Source organism: Hyla sarda, chromosome 1 (assembly GCF_029499605.1).
Source record: "Hyla sarda isolate aHylSar1 chromosome 1, aHylSar1.hap1, whole genome shotgun sequence".
Taxonomy (NCBI): Eukaryota; Metazoa; Chordata; class Amphibia; order Anura; family Hylidae; genus Hyla; species Hyla sarda.
In genome coordinates, this window is record NC_079189.1 from 309,261,342 (window position 1) to 309,279,762 (window position 18,421).

General features: G+C 43.3%; 1 long non-coding RNA gene across 1 annotated transcript; it reads right to left on the minus strand.

Annotated features, from left to right (window-relative positions):
* Positions 1–5,940: 5,940 nt before the first annotated feature.
* On the minus strand, positions 5,941–7,177 carry LOC130271554 (uncharacterized). Its single transcript, XR_008843568.1, has 3 exons — positions 6,599–7,177; positions 6,171–6,399; positions 5,941–6,079 (listed from the first exon to the last, which is right to left on the minus strand). It is a non-coding gene; the product is annotated as an uncharacterized LOC130271554 (long non-coding RNA).
* Between the last annotated feature and the right edge of the window lie 11,244 nt (positions 7,178–18,421).

Genomic DNA, 18,421 nt, shown 5'->3' on the forward strand with positions numbered 1-18,421 from the left:
TATCAGCCGCTCCTCTTATAACGCTCCAGTACTGATATAATCTCTATATATTACATCACATGTGACTAATATCAGCCGCTCCTCTTATAACGCTCCAGTACTGATATAACCTCTATATATTACATCATATGTGATGATATCAGCCGTTCCTCTTATAATGCTCCAGTACTGATATAATGTCTATATATTACATCATATGTGACTGATATCAGCCGCTCCTCTTATAACGCTGCAGTACTGATATAACCTCTATATATTACATCATATGTGACTGATATCAGCCGCTCCTCTTATAACGCTCCAGTACTGATATAACCTCTAAATATTACATCATATGTGATTATATCAGCCGCTCCTCTTATAATGCTCCAATACTGAAATAACCTCTATATATTACATCATATGTGATGATATCCGCTGCTCCTCTTATAACGCTCCAGTACTGATATAACCTCTATATATTACATCATATGTGATGATATCAGCCACTCCTCTTATAACGCTCCAGTACTGATATAACCTCTATATATTACATCACATGTGATATCAGCCGCTCCTCTTATAACGCTCCAGTACTGATATAACCTCTATATATTACATCACATGTGATATCAGCCACTCCTCTTATAACGCTCCAGTACTGATATAATCTGGATTCCTCCCAGCAGCAGCTTCCTGCAGTTTCTTGAGGCGGATATGATAGGACAGTGGTCTTCAACCTGTGGACAGTGGTCTTCAACCTGCCAACAGCCGTTGGCTGTCCAGGCATGCTGAGAGTTGTAGTTTTGCAACATCTGGAGGTCCACAGGTTGAAGACCAGTGTGATAGGAGCTAGAATACTGTCCGTGGACTCCTGTGTATGACCGTGAGCATCGGAGCGGTGCTCGCGTCATACACGGCTGGACCTGCCGGTAATGGCCGACATCCGCGATCACCATTCACCAATCATCTGCCATTAACCCCTCAGATGCCATGATCAGTACAGATCAGGGCATCTGCGGCAGTGCGCATGTGATCCGATCATCTCTAATGGCGGACGGAGGTCCCCTCACCTGCCTCCGTCCTTCTCCTGGCGTCTCCTGCTCTGGTCTCAGATCGAGCAGACCAGAGCAGAAGATGACTGATAATACTGATCAGGGCTATGTCCTATGCATAGCACTGAACAGTATTAGCAATCAAATGATTGCTATTGATAAAAAGTGTAAAAAAAAAAAAAAATAGTTGAAAAATGAGAAAATAAAAAGTCATCAAAAAGTGAAGAATCCCCATCCCCCAATAAAAATGTAAATAGTGGAGGATGGGAATCATGGCAAGGGTTCCCTTGTTCTTCCAGCAAAAACAGACTTTGGCACTGCGAGCGCTATTCCGGCAGCGTGATGACATGGGAGTCAGGAGTAGCTTGTATCAAACTTTTTATTAATATCATAAAAAGTGGTACTACATAAGTAGGTCCAAGTTACAGTGTGCGGATACAGTGTTTGATATATACAAAGAACCATGAATACATTATTACATTAAACTTTTGAGTTTTGGCGTGTCTGAACGCTATTGGAGGCTGAGTGTGACGTCAGCCTCCAGGGTAAGTGTATGGTATAGGGAAATAATAGGCTAGTGCATTAACTCTGTGATTTTTTGCCCATTGAGACCAATAGGCCCATTGTTGTCTATGGGGATCTCGCAGTATGTAAAAGTGTAAGATAAGCAGGAGGGTCTGGGCAATTCAGTGGATGGGAGACCCTGGTGGTGGTTCAAGTGCCAGGGTGGCACACAGTGTTGTGGTTAAACTTTACTCGTGATTGACAAATGTAGGTCAATTGGTAATTAAGAAAGCCTTTGTACTGTGGGAACTAGGTCAATTGGCAATTAACTGTGTTTGAACCAGTCCCAAATATGGGTATTGGGGTTAATTGAAACTGGATTTAATGTGTAAGGCTGGGTATGGGAGATTAAGGAACATAGGGGAGATTTATCAAAACCTGTCCAAAGGAAAAGTTGCCCAGTTGCCCATAGCAACCAATCAGCTTGCTTCTTTCATTTTTAACAAGGCCTCTGCCAAATCAAAGAAGCAATCTGATTGGTTGCTATGGGCAACTGGGCAACTTTTCCTTTGCACAGGTTTTGATAAATCTCCCCCATAGGGGGAGATTCATCAAAACCAGTGTAGAGGAAGAGTGGTGCAGTAGCCCATAGCAACCAATCAGATTGCTTCTCTCCTGCAAGGCCTTTGAAAAATGAAATGCAATCTGGGCAGTGGTGAAAAACTTCTCTCTGTGCGGGGGCCAGTCTCTCCGGCCAGATAGCGGGTGTCGACCCCCGCACGAAGCGGCGGCCGACACACCCCCTCAATACATCTCTATGGCAGAGCCGGAGATTGCCGAAGGCTGTCAGGGCTCCGTACAGGAGATCACAGGGGGCCCCAGCGGTCGGTCCCCCACGATCTCAAATTTATCCCCTATCCTTAGGAGAAGGGATAAGTTGTTCACCACTGGACTACTCCTTTAACCTCCCATTCATACCCAGCCTTACACATTAAATCCAGTTTCAATTAACCCCAATACCCATATTTGGGACTGGTTCAAACACTCAGTTAATTGCCAACTGACCTAGTTCCAGTACAAAGACTTTCTTAATTACCAATTGACCTACATTTGTCAATTACTAGTAAAGTTTAGCCACAACACTGTGTGCCACCCTGGGACTTGAACCACCACCAGGGTCTCCCATCCACTGAATTGCCCAGACCCTCCTACTTAGCTTACACTTTTACATACTGCGAGATCCCCATAAACCACAATGGGCCTATTGGTTTCAATGGGCAAAAAAATCACAGAGTTAATGCACTAGCCCATTAGTTCCCTATACCATACACTTACTCTGGAGGCTGATGTCACACTCAGCCTCCAATAGCGTTCAGACACGCCAAAACTCAAAAGTTTAATGTAATAATGTATTCATGGATCTTTGTATATATCAAACACTGTATCCGCACACTGTAACTTGGACCTACTTATGTACTACCACTTTTTATGATATTAATAAAAAGTTTGATACAAGCTACTCCTGACTCCCGTGTCATCACGCCGCCAGTGTAGTGCTCACAGTGCCAAAGTCGGTTTTAGCTGGAAGAACAAGGGAACCCCTGCCAGGATTCCCGTCCTCCACCTCTGTATCCCTGCATTGTCCACCGTCCTCGACGGGACCGATGGCCATCTGCTCCCGACGGACCTGCCAAAAGAACCTGCTCAAAGCACTTTACAGTGTTGCGCCTGCCCAGCGAAACCTGCAAAGGTGAGTAGATTCCCTACCTACTATCCTAAACTCCCGCTAATCCCGGATAATTGGCACTATATAGCGCCATCTCTGTCTCCCTCTTTTTTCTTTCCTTATCCTAATTTTAATGGTATTGACCCACAAAATAAATAAAACGTGATTTTTACAGTAAAGTGTACAGTGTGAAAACGAAACCCTCAAAAATGTGCAAAATTGTGGTTTTCATTTAACCCCTTAAGGACCACTGACGTACGCGTACGTCTAAACACCCTGGTAGTTAAGGACCAAGGACGTACGCGTACAGAACCGGGGTGACTGCTGATATCGATCGCAAATGCCCAGTGGGGGTCATCAGACCCACCCATGTTGGCGAATTGACACTTGCGATTTGCACAGATTCCGGGTCATACGGGTCTATGGTTACCTGGAAAATATCCCTGCTATTGGTTGTCTAGAATTGACAACCAATAGCAGATTGGGGGCGGGGGGGGGGGGGGGGGGGTTATCTTTCGGTTTCCCTGTTCTGCCCATGCACAATAGGCGGGGCAGAACGGGGAAATGACGAAGATCTTCTTACCCATCCAGTGGCTGCGGAGATCGGTGGGCGGCGATGTCGTGCGGCTGGCTCCCTGGATCCTACGGAAGCTGGTGAGTTGCCTAGCAACATCTGGAGGGCTACAGTCTGAGACCACTAGGTCTCAAAACTGTAGCCCTCCAGATGTTGCAAAACTACAACTCCCAGCATGCCCAGACAGCAGGTTTGGGCATTCTGGGATTTGTAGTTTTGCAGCAGCTGGGGGGTCACAGTTTGGAGATCACTGTGTGCAGTGGTCTCTAAACTCTAGCCCTCCAGATGTTGCAAAACTGCAAATCCCAGCATGCCCAAACAGCAAACAGCTGTCTCGGCATGCTGGGAGTTGTATTTGCGTACCTCCAGCTGTTGCATAACTACATCTCTCAGCATGCCCTTCGGCGATCAGTACATGCTGGGAGTTGTAGTTTTGCAACAGCTGGAGGCACACTGGTTGGAAAATACTGAGTTAGGTAACAGAACCTAACTGAAGGTTTTCCAACCAGTGTGCCTCCAGCTGTTGCAAACGTACAACTCCCAGCATGCACGGTCTGTCAGTACATGCTGGGAGTTGTAGTTTTGAAACAGCTGGAGGTTTGCCCCCCCATGTGAACATACAGGGTACATTCACACAGGCAGGTTTACAGTAAGTTTCTTGCTTGAAGTTTGAGCTGCGGCAAATTTTTCGCCGTAGCACAAACTCCTAGTGGGAAACTCACTGTAAGCTCTGTGTGAATGTACCCTAAAAACACTACACTACACTAACACATAATAAAAGGTAAAACACTATATATACACCCCCTTACACTGTCCCCCCCAATAAAAATGAAAACGTATTGTACGGCAGTGTTTCCAAAACGGAGCCTCCAGCTTTAGCAAAACAACAACTCCCAGCATTTCTGGACTGCCACTGACTGTCCAGGCATGCTGGGAGTTTAGCAACAGCTGGAGGCACCCTGTTTGGGAATCACTGGCGTAGAATACCCCTATGTCCACCCCTATGCAATCCTTAATTTAGTCCTCAAATGCGCATGGCGCTCTCTCACTTCAGAGCCCTGTCGTATTTCAAGGAAACAGTTTAGGGCCACATATGGGGTATTTCAGTACTGGGGAGAAATCGAACTACAAATATTGGGGGACGTTTTCTCCTCTTACCCCTTATGAAAAGGAAAAGTTGGGGTCTACACCAGTCTGTTAGTGTAAAAAAAATTTCACATACTTTTTATTTTCACAAGAGGTAAAAGGAAAAAAAGACCCCCAAAATTTTGAACACAATTTCTCCAGAAATACCTCATATGTGGGTGTAAAATGCTCTGCTGGCGCACAACATGGCTCAGAAGGGAGAGCGCACTGAGTAAATTTGAGGCCTAAATTGGTGATTTGCACAGGGGTGGCTGATTTTACAGCGGTTCTGACATAAACGCCCCAAAAAAATCCCCACATGTGACCCCATTTTGGAAACTACACCCCTCATGGAATGTAACAAGGGGTATAGTGAGCCTTAAGACCCCACAGGTGTTTGACGAATTTTCATCAAAGTTGGATGGGAAAATGAAAAAATATTTTTTTTTCTCACAAAAATACTGGTGTTACCATAAATTTTTCATTATCATTTTCTGAGTAAGAACATACCCCATATGTGGATGCTATAGAACTACAAGGCTCAGAAGAGAAGGAGCGCCATTGGGCTTTTGAAGAGAAAATTTGTCCGGAATTGAAGGCCACAGGTGTTTTCAAAGCCCCCATAGTGCCAGAACAATGGACCCCCCCCCACATGTGACCCTCATTTTGGAAACTACACCCCTCATGTAATGTAATAAGGGGTACAGTGAGCATTTACGCCCCACAGGTGTCTGACAGATTTTTGGAACAGTGGTCCGTGAAAATGAAAAATGTCATTTTTCATTCTCTCAGCCCACTGTTCCATGCTCACTGCACTGCATGTATTTATATTTTTATCAATAAAAGAAAAAAAAAAAGAAAGCACACGTTTTAACCAAATAACTATTTTATAAAAAAATTATACAAATGTATAAAACATACAAACAAACATAAAATAACAACAAACAAAAAATAGGCCCTAAGGTATCTCTTTTAATTTCTTTTGCAGGTCCAGTAGCTTTTGGACCTTTTTCTTATGAGCCTTCTCGAGGCCTCTGATCATGTGCTTTAGGCGTTCAATCCTCGCACTGTGCTGCCGCTCCATCTACCTAATATTTACTCCTAATTCGGAGATAACTGTTAGGATAAAAAAAAAAAAGAAGATTAATATGTAATTGTGTACATCTTATGTATATAAAAAGTTATAATGCTGTGTTCACATAGTTACCCTCCTGGCGGGGGCAGTATGCAACTGCCTCTTCCTCCTCTTCTGGTGGGGGGGGGGGGGAGGTGCGGCTCCTCCTCCGCCACCACCTCTACATTCCCCCCCACTTCCGGTGGTGACTCTTGGGTAGATTGCTGGGACGGACCAGCATCCTCCTCTCCATAATCTTGCTGATCCTCCCCCCTGTCCTCCTCCTCTGTTCCTCTCCTCCTAACAGAGGGTAGTGGAGCTTCTGTAATGACACAATGTTGAGACAAACAACTTACAACTCATAACCAATGCAAATTCACCCCTGACCTGGCCATTTTTCACCTTTTTAGCAAATTGTAAGTAATCATTTGTAAACGGATTAAATACTTATTTTCCTAAATACTTGCATATTACATTACATTTGTTTCTCTCGTCAACACTCTGTAATGTAAGCATTTTACCTGGGCAAGTCAGTTCCTTGATCTCAATGATCCTATCCAATTGTCTCCTTTTCAGGTCAGACCATTTCTTTAAAATTGAAAGAGGGCTGTGCCTTTTTTTGGCATTGTTGCCGCAGCTCCTCCTGCACCGCCACTACAATTAATCTTTTTTCAGCATTTGACCGGATCTGATCATATCCCTGTGTCAGGAAACGCTGCAGGATGAAAATGCAAGTATATTAATGATCACATTCTAAAAGTATTGTAACATCACAGCACTATGTCTGTGGCATTTATGTATATACAGCACAGAAATATATCTCACATTCACATTGCACATCCATTTTCCTGCCTCACACTATATACCCCACACACGCATACACACAGACTATAGATCAGGGCTACTATTTTTAGTGAGCGTCCGCATATAAAAGGTAAAGGTCCAAGGTGAGCGCTAAGGCCTGATTCACACCTAGTGACCTTGCTGCTGTTCCCCCAGAATTGATGATACCGCTGTGTCCCCAATAATTAATTATGCCAATGTGTACCCAGAATTAACCCCTTAAGGAACCAGACAATTTTCACTGTAGGACCCGCCCATTTTTTCAACATCTGACCACTGTCACTTTAAGCATTAATAACTCTGGGATGCTTTTACTTTATATTCTGATTCTGAGACAGTTTTTTCGTGACATATTCTACTTTATGTTAGTGGTAAAATTTTGTCGATACTTGCATAATTTCTTGGTGAAAAATTCCAAAATGTAATGAAAAATTTGAAAATTTAGCATTTTTCGAACTTTGAAGCTTTCTGCTTGTAAGGAAAATTGATATTCCAAATAAATTAGATATTGATTCACAAATACAATATGTCTACTTTATGTTTGCATCATAAAGTTGACATGTTTTTACTTTTGGAAGACATCAGAGGGCTTCAAAGTATAGCAGCATTTTTCCATTTTTTCACAAAATTTTCCAAATCTGAATTTTTCAGGGACCAGTTCAGGTTTGAAATGGATTTGAGGGGCCTTCATATTAGAAATACCCCACAAATGACCCCATTATAAAAACTGCGCCCCTCAAAGTATTCAAAATGACATTCAGTAAGTGTGTTAACCCTTTAGGTGTTTCACAGGAATAGCAGCAAAGTGAAGGGGAAAATTCGAAATCTTCATTTTTTACACTCACATGTTCTTGTAGACCCATTTTTTTTATTTTTACAAGGGGTAAAAGGAGAAAAATCCTCTCAAAATTTGTAACCCAATTTCACTTGAGTAAGGAAATACCTCATATGTGTATGTCAAGTGTTCGGCGGGTGCACTACAAGGATCAGAAGGGAAGGAGCGACAATGGGAGTTTGGAGAGTGAATTTTTCTGAAATGGTCTTTGGGGGGCATGTCACATTTAGGAAGCCTCTATGGTGCCAGGACAGCAAAAAATAAAAAAATAAAAACACGTGGCATCTATTTTGGAAACTACACCCCTCAAGGAACGTAAAAAGGGGTCCAGTGAGCCTTAACACCCCACTGGTGTTTGCCAACTTTTTTTTAAAGTCAGATGTGTAAATGAGAAAAAAAAAATTATTTCACTAAAATGCAGTTTTTTCCACAAATTTTAATTTTTTTAAAAGGGGTAATAGGAGAAAATGCCCCCCAAAATTTGTAACCCCATTTCTTCTGAGTATGGAAATACTATGTGGATGTAAAGTGCTCTGCTGGCGCACTACAATGCTCAGGAGAGGAGGTGTGCCATTGTGGGGTGGTCCACTGTTCACAGAATTTAATAAGGGGTGCAGTGAGCATTTACACCCCACTGGTGTTTGACAGATCTTTGGAACAGTAGGCTGTGCAAATGAAAAATGACATTTTTCATTTTTACGGACCACTGTTCCGAAAATCTTTCAGACACTTGTGGGGCGTAAATGCTCACTGCACCCTTATTACATTCTGTGAGGGGTGTAGTTTCCAAAATGGGGTCACATGTGTCCATTGTTCTGGCACTATGGGGGCTTTGTAAACACATGTGGCCTTCAATTCCAGACAAATTCTCTCTCCAAAATCCCAATGGCGCTCCTTCTCTTCTGAGCATTGTAGTGCGCCAGCAGAGCACTATACATCCACACATTTGGGATGTTCTCACTCTGAAGAAATGGGGTTACACATTTTGGGGGGCTTTTGTCCTATTTTACCTTGTGAAAATGAAAAATTTAGGGTAACACCAGCATTTTATTGAAAAAAAAATTTAGTTTTCATTTTCCCATCCAACTTTAACGAAAATGTGTCAAACACCTGTGTGGTGTTAAGGCTCACTATATCCTTTGTTACGTTCCGTGAGGGGTGCAGTTTCCAAAATGGGGTCACATGTGGGTATTAAGTTTTATTGCGTGTATGTCAGAACCGCTGTAAAATTAGCCACCCCTGTGCAAATCACCAATTTAGGCCTCAAATGTACATAGTGCGCTCTCACTCCATTGCCGTGTTTTGCGCCCACAGAGCATTTTATGCCAACATATGGGGAATTTCCGTTCTCGGAAGAAATTGCTTTACAAATTTTGGGGGTCTGTTTTTCCTTTTCCTGCTTGTTAACAAGCTGGTGTAGACCCCAACTTTTTGGCCCACAAAATTTGTAACGCAATTTATCCCGAGTACGTATCCCGAGTATGTGGCCCTAAACTGTTTCCTTGAAATACGACAGGGCTCCGAAGTGAGAGAGCGCCATGCGCATTTGAGGATTAAATTAGGGATTGCATAGAGGTGGACATAGTGGTATTCTACCCAGTGATTCCCAAACAGGGTGCCTCCAGCTGTTGATAAGCTCCCAGCATGCCTGAACAATCAGTGGCTGACCAGAAATGCTGGGAGTTGATGTTTTGCAACAGCTGGAGGCTCCGTTTTGAAAACACTGCCGTATGATACGTTTTTCATTTTTATTGGGGGGGGGGGGCAGTGTATGGGGGTGTATATGTAGTGTTTTACCCTTTATTATGTGTTAGTGTAGTGTAGTGTTTTTAGGGTATATTCGTATAGGCGGGTTTACAGTGAGTTACCCGCTTGGAGTTTGCGCTCTGGTGGAAAATTTGCCGCAGCTCAAACTTGAAACAGGAAACTCACTGTAAACCCTCCCGTATGAATGTACCCTGTACGTTCACATGGGGGTGGGGGGGTGCATGGGGCCAAACCTCCAGCTGTTGCAAAGCTACAACTCCCAGCATGCACTGACAGACCGTGCATGCTGAGAGTTGTAGTTTTGCAACAGCTGGAGGCACACTGGTTGTAAAACCTTCAGTTAGGTTCGGTTACCTAACTCAATATTTTCCAACCAGTGTGCCTCTAGCTGTTGCAAAACTACAACTCCCAGCATGCACTGACAGACCGTGCATGCTGAGAGTTGTAGTTTTTCAACAGCTGGAGGCACACTGGTTGTAAAACCTTCAGTTAGGTTCTGTTACCTAACTCAGTATTTTCCAACCAGTGTGCCTCTAGCTGTTGCAAAACTACAACTCCCAGCATGCACTGACAGACCGTGCATGCTGAGAGTTGTAGTTTTGCAATAGCTGGAGGCACACTGGTTGTCAAACCTTCAATTAGGTTCTGTTACCTAACTCAGTATTTTCCAACAGTGTGCCTCCAGCTGTTGCAAAACTACAACTCCCAGCATGCACGGTCTGTCAGTGCATGCTGGGAGTTGTAGTTTTGCAACAGCTGGAGGCACACTGGTTGTAAAACTTTCAGTTAGGTTCTGTTACCTAACTCAGTATTTTACAACCAGTGTGCCTCCAGCTGTTGCAAAACTACAACTCCCAGCATGCACTAACAGACCGTGCATGCTGAGAGTTGTAGTTTTGCAACAGCTGGAGGCACACTGGTTGTAAAACCTTCAGTTAGGTTCTGTTACCTAACTCAGTATTTTCCAACCAGTGTGCCTCCAGCAGTTGCAAAACTACAACTCCCAGCATGCACTAACAGACCGTGCATGCTGAGAGTTGTAGTTTTGCAACAGCTGGAGGCACACTGGTTGTAAAACCTTCAGTTAGGTTCTGTTACCTAACTCAGTATTTTCCAACCAGTGTGCCTCCAGCAGTTGCAAAACTACAACTCCCAGCATGCACTGACAGACCGTGCATGCTGGGAGATGTAGTTATGCAACAGGTGTAGGTACGCAACTAAAATTCCCAGCATGCCGAGACAGCTGTTTGGTAATGAATTTGCTGAAAAAATTGAAAATTTTGCATTTTTCGAACTTTGAAGCTCTCTGCTTGTAAGGGAAAAAGACATTCCAAATAAATTATATTTTGATTCACAAACACAATATGTCTACTTTATGTTTTCATCATAAAGTTGACATGTTTTTACTTTTGGAAGACATCAGAGGGCTTCAAAGTTCAGCAGCAATTTTTCAATTTTTCAAAAAATTTTCTAAATCGTAATTTTTCATGGACCAGTTCAGGTTTGAAGTGGATATGAAGGGCTTTCTTATTAGAAAATACCCTAAATTACCCTATTCTAAAAACTGCACCCCTCAAAGTATTCAAAATGACATTCAGTAAGTGTGTTAACCCTTTAGGTGTTTCACAGTAATAACAGGAAAATGAAGGAGAAAATTCAAAATCTTCATTTTTCACACTCGCATTTTCTTGTAGACCAAGTTTTTGAATTTTTGCAAGGGGTAAAAGGAGAAAAATACTCTCAAAATTTGTAACCCAATTTCTCTTGAGTAAGGAAATACCTCATATGTGTATGTCAAGTGTTCGGCAGATGCAGTAGAGGGCTCAGAAGGGAAGGAGCGACAATGGGATATTGGAGAGTGAGTTTTTCTGAAATGGTTATTAGGGGGCATGTCACATTTAGGAAGCCCCTATGGTGCCAGAACAGGAGCAAAACCCCCACATGGCATACCATTTTGGAAACTACACCCCTCAAGGCATGTAACAAGGGGTCCAGTGAGCCTTAACACCCCACAGGTGTTTGAAAAGTTTTGTGAAAAGATGTGTAAATAAAAAAAAAAATTCTCACTAAAATGCAGTTTTTCTCCCAAATTTTCAATTTTTTATAAAAGGTAATGGGAGAAAATGCCCCCCAACATTTGTAACTTCATCTCTTCTGAGTATGGAAATACCCCATATTAGGACGTAAAATGCTCTGTGGGCGAACTACAATGCTCAGAAGACATGGAGTCATATTTGGCTTTTAGAAAGCAAATTTTGCAAATGGTTTTTGGTGGGCATTTAGGAAGCCCCTATGGTGCCAGAACAGCAAACAAAAAAAAAAAAAACAAAAAAAAAAAAACATATGGCATACTATTTTGGAAACTACAACCCTGAAGGAACAAGGGGTACAGTGAGCCTTCACACCTCACAGGTATTTCACAACTTTTTGTTAAAGTTGAATGTGTAAATGAAAAAAAATTCTTTTTCACTCAAATGCTATTTTTCCCCCAAATTTTACATTTTTACAAGGGGTAATAGGAGAAAATTGTGTAACCCCATTTCTTCTGAGTATGGAAATACCCCATGTGTGGACGTCAAGTGCTCTGCGGGCGAACTACAATGCTCAGAAGAGGATGAGCGCCATTGAGCTTTTGGAAAGAGAATTCATTTGGAATGAAAGTCAGGGGCCATGTGCGTTTACAAAGCCCCCCGTGGTGCCAGAACAGGGGTGCAGTGAGCATTTACACCCCACTGGCGTTTGACAGATCTTTGGAACAGTGGGCTGTGTCAATGAAAAATTACATTTTCCATTTTCACGGACCACTGTTTCAAAAATCTGTCAGACACTTGTGGGGCGTAAATGCTCACTGTACCCCTTAATACATTACATGAGGGTTGTAGTTTCAAAAATGGGGTCACATGTGGGGGGTCTATTGTTCTGGCACTATGGGGGCTTTGCAAACACACGTGGCATTCAATTTCGGACAAATTTTCTCTTCAAAATCCCAATGGCACTCCTTCTCTTCTGAGCATTGTAGTTCACCCGCAGAGCACTTTACATCCACATATGGGGTATGTTTTTACTCAAAAGAAATGGGGTTACAAATTTTGGGGGGCTTTTTTCCTATTACCCCTTGTGATAATGAAAAATTTAGAGTAACACCAACATTTTAGTGATTTTTTTTTTTCCCCCATCCAACTTTAACGAAAATTCTTCAAACACCTGTGGGGTGTTAAGGCTCACTATACCCCTTGTTACGTTCCGTGAGGGGTGTAGTTTCCAAAATGGGGTCACATGTGGGTATTTATTTTTTTGCGTTTATGTCAGAACCGCTGTAAAATCAGCCACCCCTGTGCAAATGACCAATTTAGGCCTCAAATGTACATAGTGCGCTCTCACTCCTGAGCCTTGTTGTGTGTCCGCAGAACATTTTACGCCCACATATGGGGTATTTCCGTACTCAGCATTTGAGGACTACATAGGGATTGCATAGGGGTGGACATAGGGGTATTCTACGCCAGTGATTCCCAAACAGCTGTTGCTAAACTCCCAGCATGCCTGAACAGTCAGTGGCTGTCTGGAAATGCTGGGAGTTGTTGTTTTGCAACAGCTGGAGGCTCCGTTTTGGAAACACTGCCGTACGATAAATTTTTCTTTTTTATTGGGGGGGACAGTGTAAGGGGGTGTATATGTAGTGTTTTACCCTTTATTATGTATTTAGTGTAGTGTAGCGTAGTGTTTTTCGGGTGCATTCACACTGGCGGGCGTTTATGGTGAGTTTCCCGCTAGGAGTTTGCATGGCGGCGAAAATTTTGCCGCAGCCCAAACTTGAACCAGAGAACTAACTGTAAACCTGACTGTTTGAAACCTCCAGCAAACCTCCAGCTATTCCAAAACTACAACTCCCAGCATGTACTGACAGAACGTGCATGCGGGGAGTTGTACTTCAGTTACCTAACTCAGTATTTTCCAACCAGTGTGCCTCCAGCTGTTGCAAAACTTCAACTCCCAGCATGTACTGATCACCAAAGGGCATGCTGGGAGATGTAGTTATGCAACAGCTGGAGGTACGCAACTACAACTCCCTGCATGACGCTGTTTGGGCATGCAGGGATTTTCAGTTTTGCAACATCTGGAGGGCTACAGTTAGAGACCACTGCACAGTGATCTCCAAACTGTGGCCCTCCAGATGTTGCTAAACTACAAATCCCAATATGCCCAGACAGCAAACTGCTGTGTGGGCATGCTAGGAGTTGTAGTTTTGCAAGATCTAGAGGGCCACAATTGGATCACTGCACAGTGATCTCCAAACTGTAGCCCTCCAGCTGTTGCAAAACTGCAAATCCCAGCATGCCCACACAGCAAATAACTGTCTGGGCATGCTGGGAGTTGTAGTTTTGCAACATCTGGAGGGCTACAGTTTAGAGACCACTGTATAGTGGTCTCAGACTGTAGCCCTCCAGATGTTGCTAGGCAACTCACCGGCTTCTGTAGGATCCAGGGACTCGCATAGCCTTCTTCTTCTTCCACCGATCGTCACCCGCTGCCGCCGTCGATCATCGTCTGCTGCCATCGCCGATGGGTGAGTGGACTTCGTCCCCTGTCCTCTGTCGGTTTCCCCGTCCTGCCTTGCGCATTGTGGGTGGCAGAACGGGGAAACTGAAAGTTAACCCCCCGCCCCCGATCTGCTATTGGTCATCGCGCCTTGACGACCAATAACAGGGATAGTAGGGGTGGCACCCCTGCCACCTCACTCCTATCCCTTCAGGGGGATCGTCGGTGTCATGGACAACCGCGATCCCCCTAATATTCCGGGTCACCATAGACCCATATGACCCGGAATCGGCGCAAATTGCAGCTGGAGGCACACTGGTTTGTATACACATAAAGGGACTACAACTCCCAGCATGTGTCATTCAGGAGTCACCCCCCCCCCCTTCACACATAGAAATCTTCCCCAGTCCTAGATTTATTCCCCTGCAGTCTATACATCCCCAGCCCGTGCACTTTTGTTATCCTCCCCTTCAGATAACACTCTTATCTTCTCTGTCTTCTTTCAGTGCAGACATGCGTCCTCAGAAGACAGAGCAGGGGAGGGGAGATGAGGAGCTGTGTATGTCCTCTCTCTCCCCCTGCTCTAGCTTCTTTCTCTCATGAAGACCTCAGTCCTCCGGGAGGGGGAAATAAGGGGGGCGTGGCTTCTTTCTCTCATGTAGACCAGCGTCCTCCGGGAGGGGGAGATGAAGGGGTGTGACTTCTTTCTCTCATGCAGACCTGCGTCCGCCGGGCTCTGAAAGAACAGAGGGAAAAAAAGCCCCAACACATTGTCCACAGCCTAATTCTAACATGGCCGACGCTGTGGCCGACAGTAAGAGATCCAACACAGAAGTTCCTGGCTCACAAACAGGTAAGAAAAAAAGACACATGCCACACAAACATATAATACATGTCAATTGCAAAAAACATGAACATTAAAAGAAGATGCAATATAGCCAAAAATCTTAACCACCGGAGTACCCCTTTAAAGTGTCTCTGTCATTTAAAAAAAAAAAAAAAAAAAAAGGGTTTGACATGTCAAACATTTTGATTTAGAGTCTCAGCACCAAAACCACTACCAAACCCCCCCCCCCCCCGACTCGCTCCATTTTTAAGGGAGCCGTCCAGTGAGGCAGGACATTGATCGCTGCGGGCAGGGACACTTCTACCCACTCATTCTGATGATCAGTGGGAGATCTTTTATCCCAGACTCATACCGATCAAAGCTTTTAACATGTCAAAAGTTTTTTGGCTGGACCAGCAGTAAGAATACATTTTTTTGGGGGTTTAGGCCTATGAAATTGCTATCTTAAGGTTTAGAGTGTGGAGGGCTGGATTATTACATAGTTACATAGTTACATAGTTAGTACGGTCGAAAAAAGACATATGTCCATCAAGTTCAACCAGGGAATTAAGGGGTACTGTCATCTTTTTATGACAATAACCTAGTCTACTTTATTTATGCAGACAACAGAGAACAGAATTTCCAGTTACTGATAATGTGCAGACTATTCCCCCTCCATATGTAGTGAGGATAATCTTGATCTACAGCCGTCCAGCCTCCCAGCCGTCACTCGCTCTGACGGAGACTATGAAGGTAAAGTAGTTTGCACTAAGTAAAAACTCTTATATTGGCTGCTTGTGTTCAAAGTATTGTATCTCCATTGTGAACTATAATATTTGTTGTTTCTTTCTACAGAAAATGCTGCAGTGCCCTTATTTTTTCTTTGATGTTGTTTACATCCACAATGGGTCCGATGAAGAAGATGTAAGCTGGAAAGTAAGTGGGAGATGCGACCTCTGCCAACAGAGTATTGTATTGTCTATGAACAATTCTTATTTATACATTATTTATTTTTTTCACAGTTTTAATGAACTTGTAATTTCAGAAATTTCTTTTTTTTTTTGTTTTGTGGCAATCTGGGTACTGAGACACTCTGGCTACTGAGAACACCCTTTTGTTTTAGCTAATAGTGAGGGTTTTATCAACTTCTGACAAGACCTTTTATTGGATACTGTATAAATCTGATGGGGAAAAAAAGGCTAATGTAGCATATTGTTATATGTTTGTAAGGTATGCATTGGGATAAAATAGCGTGTTGTCCCATTTTATACCTGTACCGTTATTATTTTGGTCACCTGACATACCACATACATAACCAGATAAACATATAAAAAAAAAAAGTGCCATATGTTTTGCATACATAGAACGCTTTTAAAATTGGCAGTAAAAGTTATCTTTTAGGGAAAATTTCGGTTGAAACGTATTTATTTTATTTATTTATATAGCGCCTACAGATTCCGCAGCGCTTACAATTATGGGGTACACACAAAGACAAATATCAGACATAAACTTACACAATAACTATTCAAACAAGAGGTGTGGGGATATATTGAGGATATGTTGAGGCCAATTAAAGAATGTTATAGGCCTGTCTGAAGAGATGTGTTTTTAGGCCACGTTTTAAACTATGGATGTTGTTGTTGAGTCTGAAGGATTGAGGGATAGCATTCCAGAGAACCGGTGCAGCACGAGTGAAGTCTTAGAGACGGGAGTGAGAAGTTCGGATTATAGAAGATGTTAGTGGGAGATCATTAGCAGATCGGAGAGAACGTGTAGGATGGTAGACAGAGATGAGATGTAGGGAGGTGCAGCATTGTGGAGAGCTTTGTGTGTGAGACTGAGGATTTTGTACTGTATTCTGGACTGAATTGGTAACCATTGTAGTGACTGGCACAGGGAGGAGGCGTCGGTGTAGCGGCTGGAGAGGAAGATGAGTCTGGCTGCGGCATTAAGGATGGACTGGAGAGGAGAGAGTTTGGAGAAAGGAAGGCCTATTAGTAAAGAGTTACAGTAGTCGAGGCGGGAGTGAATTAACCCCTTAAGGACACATGATGTACTGGAACATCATGTGTCCACTCCCGATCTATAACGCGGGGCCACGGCGTGGCCTCAAACGGCGTGGCCTCTAACAACAGCCGGGACCCGTGGCTAATACCGCGCGGTATTGATCACTGTCCTATCAATGCAAAAATGGTACCGTTAAAAACTTCAGATCACGGCGCAAAAAATTAGCCCTCATACCGCCCCATACACAGAAAAATAAAAGAGTTATAGGCGTCAGAAATGACAATTTTAAAAGTATTAATTTTCCTGCATGAAGTTATGATTTTTTCCAGAAGTACGACAAAATCAAACCTATATAAGTAGGGTATCATTTTAATCGTATGGACCTACAGAATAAATATCAGGTGTCATTTTTACCGAAAAATGTACTACGTAGAAACGGAAGCCCCCAAAATTAGAAAACAGCGTTTTTTTTCAATTTTGTCTCACAATGATTTTTTTTTCCGTTTCACCGTAGATTTTTGGGCACAATGACTGACGTCATTACAAAGTAGAATTGGTGGCGCAAAAAAAAAAAGCCATAATATGGATTTTTAGGTGCAAAATTGAAAGAGTTATGATTTTTTAAAGGCAAGGAGCAAAAAACGAAAATGCAAAAACGGAAAAAACCCCGATCCTTAAGGAGTTAAAGCAATAATGAGAGTATTAGCAGTTTCAGTAGTGAGAAACGGGCAGATTCTGGAAATGTTTTTGAGATGCAGGTGACAAGAACGTGAAAGAGACTGAATATGGGGAGTGAAAGACAGATCAGAGTCAAGTATAACTCCAAGACAGCGAGCCTGCTGCCCGGGGAGTTATGGTAGTACCCCATACCGAGATGGAAATGTCAGGGTTAGGTACAGTATCAGTTGATGGAGAAAAGACAAGAAGTTCTGTTTTAGAAAGATTTAGTTTCAGATATAAAGAGGACATGATGTATGAGACAGCAGAGAGACAGTCACTGGTATTCTGTAGGAGTGCAGGGGTGATGTTGGAGGAAGAGGTATAGAGTTGGGTGTCATCAGCATAGAGGTGGTACTGGAAACCAAATCTACTGATTGTTCTTCCAATGGGGGATGTGTAGAGTGAAAAGAGTAGAGGACTCAGGAACGATCCCTGGGGAACCCCGACAGCAAGGGGAAGAGGAGAAGAAGTAGAGCCAGAAAACGAGATGCTAAAGGAGCGGCCAGAGAGATAGGAGGAAAACCAGGCGAGAGCAGAGTCCTTGAGACCGATGGAGCGGAGACTACTGAGGAGGAGTTGGTGATCCACAGTGTCAAAAGTCGCGGAGACTACTGAGGAGGAGTTGGTGATCCACAGTGTCAAAAGCCGCAGACAGGTCCAAGAGAATCAGTAAAGAGAAATTGCCATTTGATTTGGCCGTCAGAAGATCGTTAGTGACTTTGGTTAGGGCCGTTTCTGTGGAGGGAAGGGAGCGGAAACCAGACTGTAAGGGGTCAAGGAGAGAGTTCTCGGAGAGATAGCGGAAAAGGC